The sequence below is a fragment of the Dipodomys merriami genome, unplaced genomic scaffold, assembly GCF_024711535.1.
Source record: "Dipodomys merriami isolate MVZ:Mamm:240054 unplaced genomic scaffold, mDipMer1.0.p SCAF_31, whole genome shotgun sequence".
In the NCBI taxonomy this organism is placed as follows: domain Eukaryota; kingdom Metazoa; phylum Chordata; class Mammalia; order Rodentia; family Heteromyidae; genus Dipodomys; species Dipodomys merriami.
In genome coordinates, this window is record NW_027204604.1 from 4,036,617 (window position 1) to 4,049,124 (window position 12,508).

Genomic DNA, 12,508 nt, shown 5'->3' on the forward strand with positions numbered 1-12,508 from the left:
TGAGGAATTGAACCCAGGACCTCATACATGCAAGGCAAGCACTCTACCACTGAGCCACCTTCCCAGCCCTATTAATACTATTGTAAAGGTGATGTACACAGGGATTACAGTTACATAAATCAGGTAATGAGTTCATTTCTTTTTGAACAATGTCACCTCTACCTTCTTTTTTTTCTTTCCTGACCCCCTCCCCCACAAGTGATATAGTTCATTTTCAATGTAGTGTCTAGTGAATATCACTGCTAACATTTGTTCACCCTTTGTCCCACTATTTCTGTGTTCCCCTTGCCCTCCCTGAAACAGATAAACTTACACACAAAAGGTACAACATTTTTAAGAAATGACAAAGGAGGAAAAAAAGCACAAAATAGCAAAAAGCCTCTGTTTCCATTTCTTGAAGTTCATTTTCATAAACATTATTTTACATGATCATATGCACATAGCTATTGAGCCTTAGAATATACTGTCCTAAGAATATACTCCTTTGGTCTCCCTGTGTCAATGTCTAGAGTCCTGCATAATTTTTTATGTCCAAGTGTGATTTTTTTTGTCTTTTACCATCCAGGGTGTTTACTTGTAGATTTATAAGCATATTCTAGTCACATTCTAGTTACAACGAATGAGGGAAACCATGCAATCTATGTTTCTTTGGGTCCAGCTTACTTCACTTAATGTAATTTTTTTCAAGTCTTTCTATTTCCTTGCAAATGATACTGTATCATTCTTTTCAATGGAAGCATAGAATTCCATTGTGTATATATACCACGTTTTCTTGATCCATTTGTCCACTGAAGGGCATCTGAGTTGATCTCTTATCTTGGCTATGGTAAACAATGCTTCAATGAATATGATTGTACTAGTAGCCTTGTTTGTGTCACACTTTCTTAAGCAGGTGAATTTATAGATGAGTTTCATCTGAACCATCTCTCCCTATTCTATAAGCACCAAACACAGTCTGTAGGCATCAAACACATTGTCTTCAAATAGTTGCTTTAATAACTGACCTTTATGTTTAAGACATTTCAATTGCCTCTGATTATGTATTTCATCAAGGCCATGCTATTATTTTTAGTTCTAAAACTCAACTTCTTTTACTTAGCTTGAGTTGTAGCTGTTCTGGGAAGTTTCCTCCAACTTTCATTCCCATAACAATCACTACTTTCTAAGGTAAGTCTTAACTGTGTTGTGTTGGAACATCTACTTTCATATATATGTATGCATGTATATATACATATATATGCATGAATACAGTAGGATAGATTTGTTTCATAGTCTTCTCAGTGGATGGCTTGATATCCACTATATTCTGTGTTAGAAGAGTCTGCAATTTTTGTTGAGTAACTGCAGGAATGAAAGAGCTAATGAAGTTTACAAAGGTGAGGACATTGGTTTTACCAATATGAATGGTTTTACCAATGGAATGTGAACTAACTCAGATTTTGTTATGCCATATCCAAAGAAAGATTGGACAATTCTAAGTAGGCAAATGTGGGAAGCTCTTAAAGAGATGAGCATCTCTTTTCATCAGAATCTTTATTCCAAGGTTATTATCAACAATTATAAAACTGATGAGAGCTAGGTGCTTGTGGCTTCACACCTATAATCCTAGCTACCCCAGAGGTTGAGATCTGAGGATCGTAGTTTGAAGCTAGCCAGTGTAGGACAGTCCATGAGATTCTTACCTTCAATTAACCATCAAAGAGCTATGGCTCAAAAGGCAGAGCACTATCCTTGAGTGAAAAAGCTGAAGGATAGTGCCCAGGTCCTGAGTTCAAGACCCAGTGCCAGCACGCATGCACACACGCACACACGCATACACGCACGCACGCGCGCGCACACACACACACACACACACACACACACATCCCAGAGTTTTTGGTGTTGTTTTAGACCAAGGATTGTGGTTGTATTTCCTGGTCACAAGGTTCTAAGAGCCAGCTTGAAATGCTTGTGAATCCAAAGGGTTAAAGACACTGTGGTCTGCTTTGTTGCTTGCTGGTCCAGGAAGGTGTGGACCTGAGCAGAAATAGCTTTTGCTTCCAGGCTGAGCTACAGCAAGCACCAGATCACCCTCATGCATAATTCACAGTCCAACACCAGCATCTCAGCTGCATTGCAGCTTTCCACCCCCCTAGTCACGGTTACCCTAGAAGAAACTATTTATATCAGGAGAGGGAGTAAGAAAACCAGAGAAATAGTACATAGCAATTATCTGAGGGGCAAGTAGACCAATTCTTAAACTGTCATTCCCCATGTTCTCTTCTATTTGAGGAAGGAAATAAACATAAATAAATGAATGAACAACTAATAATATAGCTTAAGCTGTGTCCTCACAATTTGGGTAATAACAGTTCTAACCAGACACTGATAACTGAGTTAAAATACATCAAAAAAGGCTGGAGAATAGATTCCATTTACTGACATGTTTGAACCTGAATGAGATTTGAAAACTTTGGAACTTTTTCCTCTGGGAAGTGTCATTGCTTTTTTAAAAAAAATCGATTTAAAAAAAAAAGAAAAATGCCAAATGTAGCAAAGCTCAGACATCTTGGGCATTTCTTTCCTATAAAGCACAACAAACAACTTCCTTATTTTTGGGGAGGTAGTGTCATCTAGTGGCTATAAGAGGGGGACTGGATACAGAGTTTGACTTTGCTCCCAAATGCTCATGACCTTGAGCTACTTACAGAAAGCCAGATTGTTGTGCCTCATGCCCCTTCAGAAATGTCACACTGATTTGATTAAAGAAGAGGAAATTTCCATAAATGAAGAGGGTGAAATGTGCTATGTGAAGACTCAAAGCCTTATCCTACCGGTCTCATTCTACTTCTTCAATCCTTACCTAGAATTTGAATATAACAGTCGAATTTATTTCTCTTATATGAGGGAAGAAAAATACCAGAGGGAAAAAATAAATAGTTGCAAGAAAGACTGTATGTAAAAACTGAACACAGCCAGGAGTCAGCAATTCATACCAAAACTAAGTCTAGTCAAATATTGTCATCTTCACAAGGAACAGTTTTAAAACTGAAAAACTGTCTTTGATTTATTTTTTCTAATTCCTGATAAGGCTTAAATGTATGCTATTTGGCAATCATTCAGAAAACTATGACATGTTTTCTCAAGCTTATTTGAATTGTTTTGGAAGGTATATAGAAGTCAAACAAACATTTTATCAGAATCTATTTCTAAGAAGTCAGGTATTTATTTTAATGTCTTATATTTTGGCAATGTAGCACTTTGAATGTAGCAAATGAAACTTTTTTCCCTTGCATCAGGTGTTACATTTCCTTTCCTACGAGCTACCTCTCTGTTTTATTCAATGTATTGTAAATTGAAATCAGAACATTAAGAATGGGGGAAAAGTTAACTAGGGGACAAATGGAAATAAGAAGCATAGCATTCAAGGTTAAAAATGAACCAAAGCAAACCTGTTCATTATTCAAGCATCTATTGATCTAAGAATTTAAAATGTTTTCTTGAGTACTGTTGAGGGCCTAGAATTAAATTATAGCCAGATCTTGTTCTCTAGGAATTTAGACTCTAGAAAAAGACATTCAGTTAGGAAGTAAAAAAAATCAACTGGGCAGCTTCCTGAGCTCAAGAGCACTGATCTATTGTGTTCATGACTATGTCCTTAGGCAGTGCTTTGGCAGTGTGCTAGGCACAAAGTAGAAGCTCAGTGATATTTGCTAAGTGAATGGATAACACAACGTGGGTAGTATTGAGCCACATGAGAGTTAAGGTGAAAATCGGGTAAAATTGATCAAAATAGGGACAGGTAACTTCCAGCATCATTGAAGTCATATTTTTAACTTACGAATGAGCTGACAATCAGACTGGGCATTGCTATGATTGTTTTCAAATCTAGTGACTTCCTTTTCTTCTATCCTCACCTAAAATTACTAAGACATCGCTTAACATTCTGAGCCTTGGGAATGAGGAAGTCAAACCAGAAGCATTTGTGGGACAAAAGTACGAGATCCTTGTAGGTGACAAATGATTAAATGTGTGCAACCAGCCATCTTCCCCCAGGCTTTGTACACAGCCTTGCTTTGGAGGAAGATTTGAAAGAAAAACATGAGATATACATTACTTGAGATGTTATGCAAATATGACAACAGTTGGGATGATAAGATGTGAATGAACAGTTTGAGAGTCCCGGGGATGAAACTCCTTACAATCATTTTAGTTTTATTATTTAACATTAAAAAGTTGTATTTATCCCATCTAAGTATTATCAAAGAAAATTTACGTTCTTAAATCTGAATTGTGTTAACTTTCTGGGTATTTGACTAAAAACATGGGGTGTTGGTTTGTCTTGAGTCTTGTTCATTCTCTTCCTTCCTTCCTTCCTTCCTTCCTTTCCCTTCCTTTCTTTCCCTCCCTCCCTCCCTCCCTCTCTTCTCCTCTCTCCCTCCCTTCCTTCCTTCCTTCCTTCCTTCCTTCCTTCCTTCCTTCCTTCCTTCCTTCCTTCCTTCCTTTCTTTCTTTCTTTCTTTCTTTCTTTCTTTCTTTCTTTCTTTCTTTCTTTCTTTCTTTCTTTCTTTCTTTCTTTCTTTCTTTCTTTCTTTCTTTCTTTCTCAGTCCTGAGGCTTGAACTCAGGGCCTGGGCACTGTCCCTGAGCTTCTTTTGCTCAAGGCTAGCACTCTACCACTTGAGCCACAGTGCCACTTTGGCCCATCACACCCCCGCCTTCATTTCATTCCTTTTATGTTATTCCTTTTTATGTTGTTGTTGTTGGTTGTTGGACTTGAACTCTAGGCCTGGCTCTGTTCCTTACCTCTGCGATTCAAAGCTCTACCACTTTGAACCATAATGCCACTTCTGGTTTTCTGATGGTTAAGTGGAGATAAGAGTCTCACAGATTTTTCCTGCCTGGGCTGGCTTTAAACTGTGATCCTCAGATCTCAGTCTCCTGAATAGTTAGATTATAGGTGTGAGCCACCAGTCCCCAGTCCCCCCCCTTTTTTTTGGTGTTGATCCTAGAGCTTGAACTCAGGGCCTGGGTGCTATCCTTGAGCTTTTGTGCTCAATGTGCTCTACCACTTGAACCACAGCTCCACTTCTGGCTTTTTGGTGCTTAATTAACTTTCCTGCTGGGTCTGGCTTTGAACTGTAATCCTTAGATCTTAGCTTCCTGAATAGCTAGGATTCCACAGGTGAGCCACTGGTGTCTGGCTCATTCTATTTAGGAAAAAAAAAAAATATCACAGCTAATACTGAGACATCTTTGATGAACTCATTCAATCTTTGGATAAAGAGATGGTACATACCATCTTCATTTTAGATTGGAGGAAGCTGAACTTGAAGTCATTACATATCCTGTTCACAGTCAGAGTTAACATGGACAAAACAATCCAGTCTTTGTCGCAAATGCTCTCCACTCCCAGAGGCTCTGTGAGATGTATGTTATTCTTCAGATAGCCAAGTCCATTTGAGAGTTCCAGTGCAAAGAAGTTAAATAGACTCTACTGTTTAAAATAAGTGTGTATCTAAAATGCTTAGCACAGAAAAGCTTTCTAAAAGATTAGGCTATTATCCTTAATTTTATCTCAGTGTTCACCTGTGCTGTGTATTTCCACTGATTACTGCTTGAACTTATTTATTTAAATGAGAATTTCTGTTTATAACCAGTTGAGGGACTTGTAAAAATAAGAATAAATAATAATAATATAAAGTCCATCAACAAAAGATAATTACCATTAGCTTTTTGGTATGTACACATGTCATCTTTTATATATTCATTAATAGTTTATATGGTTGTTTATTTAGAGAGACAGCATACAAAAGTTCATTCTGTCCTTTGATATTTTCCCACATGTAATGAATGACATCTTTTCATATTAATATCATATTGTAACATAATGGCTATATGATCTCCTATTGTACCATAGTTAATGCCCAGATTATAGGTATTAGGAGTGTTTGGAGTTTTAAACCATTCTAAAAAGTGCTTCAATAAACAACCTTTTAAATATATGTTTAAATGTCTCTAAAAAATAAATCTCTTTTGTTTTGGGGAATTATACAGGTACTATTATTCCCTGATGTACCTTAATGTACACACATAATAAGCAAATCTTTGCTGAATGTTTACCAACCAAGCTAGAATTAATACTTTAATGGGTCTGAAAATTCTTCCAGGAAAAAAAAAGAAAACAGTTTTAGCTTTGCTTAATTAAAAGAGTGTTTTTTTTTTAATTCTTGTTGTACTGGGGTGCACTACCACTTGAGCTATATTCCTAGCATTCCAGCCCCCTTTCCTGTCTAATCTTAAGGAAAATTTGGAAACTGGTATTCCATTTTATATTTATTAAGTATTGGTTCTTATCAGACACATTACTAGAAACAAAAAAAAATCTTGGGAATTATTTAGAGGAAAGATATGTCTTAGATACTTCAGAAGTTACACCTTTGATATAAATTGCCAGGTTAGCTTTCAGAGGATCTAATATCTGGGTTTAAGTATTTTGATGAGAACAAAGGAAAATTTACTTTGCTTCAGTGCGATTCATATCATTAGAACAAAAGAGACAGAAGGGTTAGGAAAGAAAATGTGGGACAAGGCTTTTGGCTCAGTGAGTTTTTGTGGGGGGTATTGAGGTGGGAATTCCAAGGATGGGAAAAGAACAGACTGGGAAGGGAAGGGAAATGATTACGAGGAGGTATGGAGGACTATTAAAAAGCCTATATGGCCACCTGTGAAATAATTAAAAGAAGGTATTTGCTAGAAAAAGAACACAAAAATCCTATTCCGAATGCATAAAACCAGCTGGGCAGGGGGTATAGAATGATAGTGTTTGAATTGGATTCTTATTTCCCCCCTCTTTTCTGATGATCATTTCCAGTTTTTTTAATTTTTAAAAAATATTATGGCCTTGAAAAGAAAAGAAATAGTAAAGGATCAGACAAAATTAGGGGAAGACAGGCTTATAGAGGAGGAGGAAGACAGTGGTTGAGTCGAACAAAGGCAACAAATAGATTAAAGAGAGTAGGGACAGAGGGAGGACACTGCATTTGGCCTGGAGGAGAGCGTTAATGGCTCAAGCACTGGGAAGTGGACAAAAGGCAGGCTGCAGTGGGGTCAGATGAGAGAACCAGAGAAGAATAAATTTTTTAGGACCTACGATCATAATAATTCACTTACAAGTTCCTGCCGCCAGCCACTAGTACTTTACTTCTGGTTTTTATCACACTGGGATTTTTGCCTGTATCAATTTTCTTTCTTTCTTTCTTTCTTTCTTTCTTTCTTTCTTTCTTTCTTTCTTTCTTTCTTTCTTTCTTTCTTTCTTTCTTTCTTTCTTTCCTTTCTTCCTTTCTCTCTTCCTTTCTCTCTTTCTTTCTTTCCTGATAAATGAAAACCTTAGGGAGAAAAAAAATCCAATGAGTAAGTTTCTTTGCCCTTATTTTTGAACTGAAAAATAAAGAAATGACAAGTTCTCTTTCTGAGCCTTTCTAGGTGCCAGAAATCCTGCCATAGAGAAATCTTAATAATATACCCTATACATGCTGTTTAAAAACAGAAAGCCTTGCCCACCCAAGGTCACATCAGATGCTTTTTTTTTTTTTGGCCTCAATGATTTGTGTATATTTTATCCATGAAAGACAAATTAGTATGAAAGGCTATGAAATATAGATTTAAGAAACTCAAAGAACAAAGTGCATTCTTTGCTCTTTGAATTTCTTAAAATTAAGTTCTTAAGACTCCTGCTGCTTACCTTCAAACAAGCCACCTTGAAACTACTCTATGAAACCGGGTTAAAGGACGAACCAAAGAGTTTCACTTATTAAAAAAAAAAAAAAAAAGCACATAGAGAGAACATTCCCCACTCACTTCTTCTAGTATCCATACTTGTTAGCTAAATTGAACGCGTGTGGTGGGTCTCACCGGGCACAGACTAGAAGCCCCTTTATATTACAACTCAGTCGGGAACATTGATTCCCTTGTAATTAAGGGCAAAGGTCCAGCCAGCCATGCGATTGGAAGCAATTATGTGGATTACTTCACTCCTTCAACATTTCTCAAGAATTTGTGTATTTGTAATTTTATGTTTGTCTGAAATCCTTAGTAGAGCCCCCATGGTTGCTCTTGAAGCAGTAGGTCCATCCTCCAGTCAAAATAATCAACACTGAAACAAGACTAACGATACACTACCCACTGTTTCATGCGCTGTATGGGGTGTTACCATAATCTATCCTTTCTAAATTCTATGAGAGTTAGGGTTTAAGTCACTGGTCTTCAGAGACAGAGGCTGAGATGAGCTTCACATCTGAGGAACAGATCCCTGTGGTCCCAGGAGAAACCAAAGATTAACAAAAGAAAAGAAAAGGAATGAGGGCTAGGAAAGGGAAGCAGATGGATTATGGTCTACTCCACTCCCTTCAGGTGACATGGTCTCAGACAACTGCTTTCTCTCCAATAAGCATGCAAAGGGGGCGTGGCTTCCATCTGCAGCTCAGCCAGTGATTGATACCTTCAGGGTGGCAGGAAGGAAGGTGTGTGTGTATGTGTGTGTGTGTGTGTGTGTGTGTGTGTGTGTGTGTGTGTGTGTGTGTGTGCACCCTCTGAGAGGAGAGTGACAGGTACACACAAGGGGGTGGGGACAGGAACACACTGCCACAGGTAACTATTATTATCTCCAGGCCGCATAGCACATACTATAAGATAATACAGGACTGGGAAGGTGGCTCAGTGGTAGAGTGCTTGCCTTGCATGCATGAGGTCCTGGGTTCGATTCCCCAGCACCACATAAGCAAAAAGAAAAAAGCCGGAAGTGGCGCTGTGGCTCAAGTGGTAGAGTGCTAGCCTTGAGCTGAAGAGCTGAGGGACAGCGCCCAGGCCCATACTTCAGGCCCCACGACCAGACACCCCCCCAAAAAAAGATAATGGAAATATATTATTATCACATATTATAAAGTAATGCAAGTTTAAGACATTGACTTGACTCCTACATACATACCTCCTCCTCCTCCTCCTCTTCCTTCTTCTTCTTCTTCTTCTTCTTCTTCTTCTTCTTCTTCTTCTTCTTCTTCTTCTTCTTCTTCTTCTTCTTCTTCTTCTCCTCCTCCTCCTCCTCCTCCTCCTCCTCCTCCTCCTCCTCCTCCTCCTCCTCCTCCTCCTCCTCCTCCTCCTTCTTCTTCTTCTTCTTCTTCATCTTCTTCTTTTAAAATCATTGTTAGTCAGTAGTCATATAGAGGTTACAATTCCATAAGTCAGGTAATGAGTACAATGCTTCTTGGTCAGCGTTACCCCTTCCTTCCTTCTCTCAGCCACTTTCCCCCTCCCATTCCTACCTTCGTGTGACAATAGCTCATTTATTTTTACATAATGTACAATAAGAATAATGACTGCATTTGCTGCACAGCCCTTCCTCCCTCCACTCCATTCCTTGCCCCTACCCAGACTATCATCTTAATCTTCATTTGTTTAGTTTTGGTTTGACATTATATTAGTTTCTGGTAACTTTTATTATTGCTTTGTGTTTGTTTTTCCTTTCAGAGGTTGCCTTTACTAAAGGAATTATTCTCGGGGTTTTCTGTGTGTTTTTTTTTCCTTTAAAAGAGGCATGTATTTTGAGTGGCTTGGACCTGTCATCTCTAGCTACTCAGGAGGTGGAAATAAGTAGATCATGGTCTGAAGCTATGCCCAGGCAAATGGGCAAGACTCTATGTGAAAACTAAACTAAGAGCAAAAGGACTGAGCGTGTGGCTTGAGTGGCAGAATGGTTGTCTGGCATATGCAAGGCCTCAGAAGCGATTACCCATAATAAAAATAAATAAATAAACAGATGGAGTTTTGTACTTGTCTACCTTCTTCCACTCCACAAGAGTGCTGGGAGTCTATTTAATAGAACCCACAGGATTCTTAGAATGGCTCTGTCAGTGCACAAATGAACCAAGAGAGAAAGACCTAATAATGTGACCCAGACCAAAAAATCCCACAAAACTTCACTGGCCCAGAGAACAGGGTGCCAGGGAGAGGAGCTGAACTAAAACCCGGGGATAATGTTCCAGGGGAAAGCTTAGGGAATGTTGATGTTAGCTTCCTATGTGTTTCTGTGAAGAGGGGAAATGCTCTTGTTTTGTGTTTGCTGATAGAGGGCATTGCTCTGTGGGTGCAGTGAACTCTAATTCCTGCTAGGTGGCCCGCTTATTGGGGAAAGGAGAATGAGGAAGGGAAAGGAAAGCTTGAATGTTTACAAAACAATTGTTTTTCAGACCCTACATCACGAGAACCCACATTTTCATAGGCCTTACTAAGTGCAAGGGACTGTTGGAAGAATTTCATGTATATTAATTTAAATTCTGCTAAACCTCTATCTTGTAATAATGTCATTATTTCCATTTTGTAGAAGAGAAAATAGAGGTGCAGATACATTAAATAGCTTGTTTGAGACCACACAGCTGGTAAGTTGTGGAGCTAGGGGGTGAGTCTGAGTCCTTTTCTTTTGGGAGTCTGTGTTCTCATCCACTGTCCTGCACATCCATCTGGAGTTCAGAGAACTGGCCAGTGACAGTACCAATTATCGTTTGATTATGGGTTAATTCTGAGTGCTTTGCAATGTGTGTGTGTGTGTGTGTGTGTGTTTGAGAGACAGACAGACAGACAGAGACAGAGACAGAGACACACAGAGAATGTTGACTGCAGTCCCTTAGCTCTTTCACTCAAGGCTACTCTACCATTTGAGCTACAGCTCTACTTCTGGCTTTTTTTGGTGGTTAATTAGAGATAAGAGTCTCAGACTCTCCTGTCCAGGCTGGCTTTGAACTGCCATCCTCAGATCTCAGCCTCCTGGGTAACTAGGATGACAGGTGTGAACCACCAGCTCTCTGCCATTTTGCTCTGCCATTTTTAAAGCAATGTCTCTGTCTCCCCCCTCCCCCAGCCACCCTCAGTCATTGGTAATAGCTGAATTGTAAGGGGAACTTTGAGTCCAATGTCAAGAAGAAACATTTGCAAAAATGGTTTTAAAGTTGGTATGACATAGATGTTTGGAAACTTTCAAAAGTAAGTGCTTGAAGCCAGGCAGTCACGTACTCTGTTCTGTACAGAAATGATGGCATTCCCTGCCCCAGGGCGCTGGCATGGGCAACAATTACATCATTAAGCCACACTCAATATTCAGCTGCTTGCTACGAATTAAATTGCTGGAGCTAGATGGGGCAAGCCTCATGTTACCATGGTTTGAATGAGGTGAACGCATTAGTGTGATATATTTAGTGTTCAGAAACAGCTAAATGTAAGATTAGCTTTATTACCAAAAAGATAAGTGCATGCTGTTATTACTCAGGCCTATTTGCTTCAGGTCCCGAAGTAAACAATCACACACCAATTTAGTCTATTGAGTCAAGCTGTCGGTCCTATCGAGTTTATAGTTTATGGACAGGAGTGACTCAGGGGAGTTCCCTTATAAAGGACTCAAGACACTCGCCGGCGCTTCTGCTGCCCTCTAGAGGCCTGTCAGGTCAACACAGCTCATCAGTTCCCCAAACCATGAAAATCCCCAAATCATGAACATTTTCCAACCAAGCCAAGGACAGTTACTCAGGAAATACTTCAAGGCTCTTCCCTGTGTTTCTCGAACTCCATTTCAGCCAATGAATAAAAGCGTGAAGGTTGTATCATGACTATAAGTCTTTGTGCGGTCTTTGCTATATGCTAATTACAATTCTCAGTTTGTCATATATCTGCACTTACTTAATTTCCAAAACAGCTCTGTAAGGTGGGCAGTCTGATCGTCTCCATTATAAACAGTGGGGCAGAGGCAAGGTTCTGTTAAGTTCTTCTCAGAGCTCATGAGTAGTGGGGCTGGATTTGAACCCAGGAAGATCTGGCAACCTGGACCAGGCTTGAGCCATTCGGTGGTACCACTTCTTTTATACCTATTAAGGCGTACATTAGAAGTCAAATTTTTAGGTATAATTTGTGCTTAAAAATCAAATTTAGTCTGGTAATGGGAAAAATGGTCCGTAGACACTTAAAAAATGTCAACGTGGTGCTCACTTTGGAGGTACATGAATGAAAATTGGAATGAAACAGAGATTAGCATGGTCCCTGCACAAGGATGACACACAAAAACCCCAAATTAAAAATGCCAGTGTTATGATAAGAGGAGGAGGACAATGAGAAAAAGAAGATGAAGAGGAGGAAAGAGAGAAAGAGAACTATTCTGCAAGCATAGCAACTAAGAATAATTCACAGTCTGTGACTGGATATAAAACAATAAAGGTGTAACTAATATGATGGAGATTTTGGGAAATTTGAATGTGGCCTGCCTATTAGATAGTAATGTTAATATTAAATTTCTTGAGTATAAGCCTTTCTCTAGTGATTAGATAGGATTATGTTCTTGTTCTTAATTAATATTCAGTAAAGTGCTTAGGGAGTAAAAATGTCATGATACAAAAAATCACTATCAAATAGTCCAAGGAAAGAAAATTTAAAAAAAATTAGTGAGCAAAAAGGGAAAATACAAAATGTTAAAAGCTGAGAGAATAGGTAAGG

At 38.9% G+C, this 12,508-nt stretch overlaps 1 non-coding gene across 1 annotated transcript; it reads left to right on the forward strand.

The window, feature by feature from the left end:
* Window positions 1–11,999: 11,999 nt before the first annotated feature.
* On the forward strand, window positions 12,000–12,103 carry LOC138841242 (U6 spliceosomal RNA). The gene has a single exon (XR_011376356.1). It is a non-coding gene; the product is annotated as a U6 spliceosomal RNA (small nuclear RNA).
* Window positions 12,104–12,508: the final 405 nt, after the last annotated feature.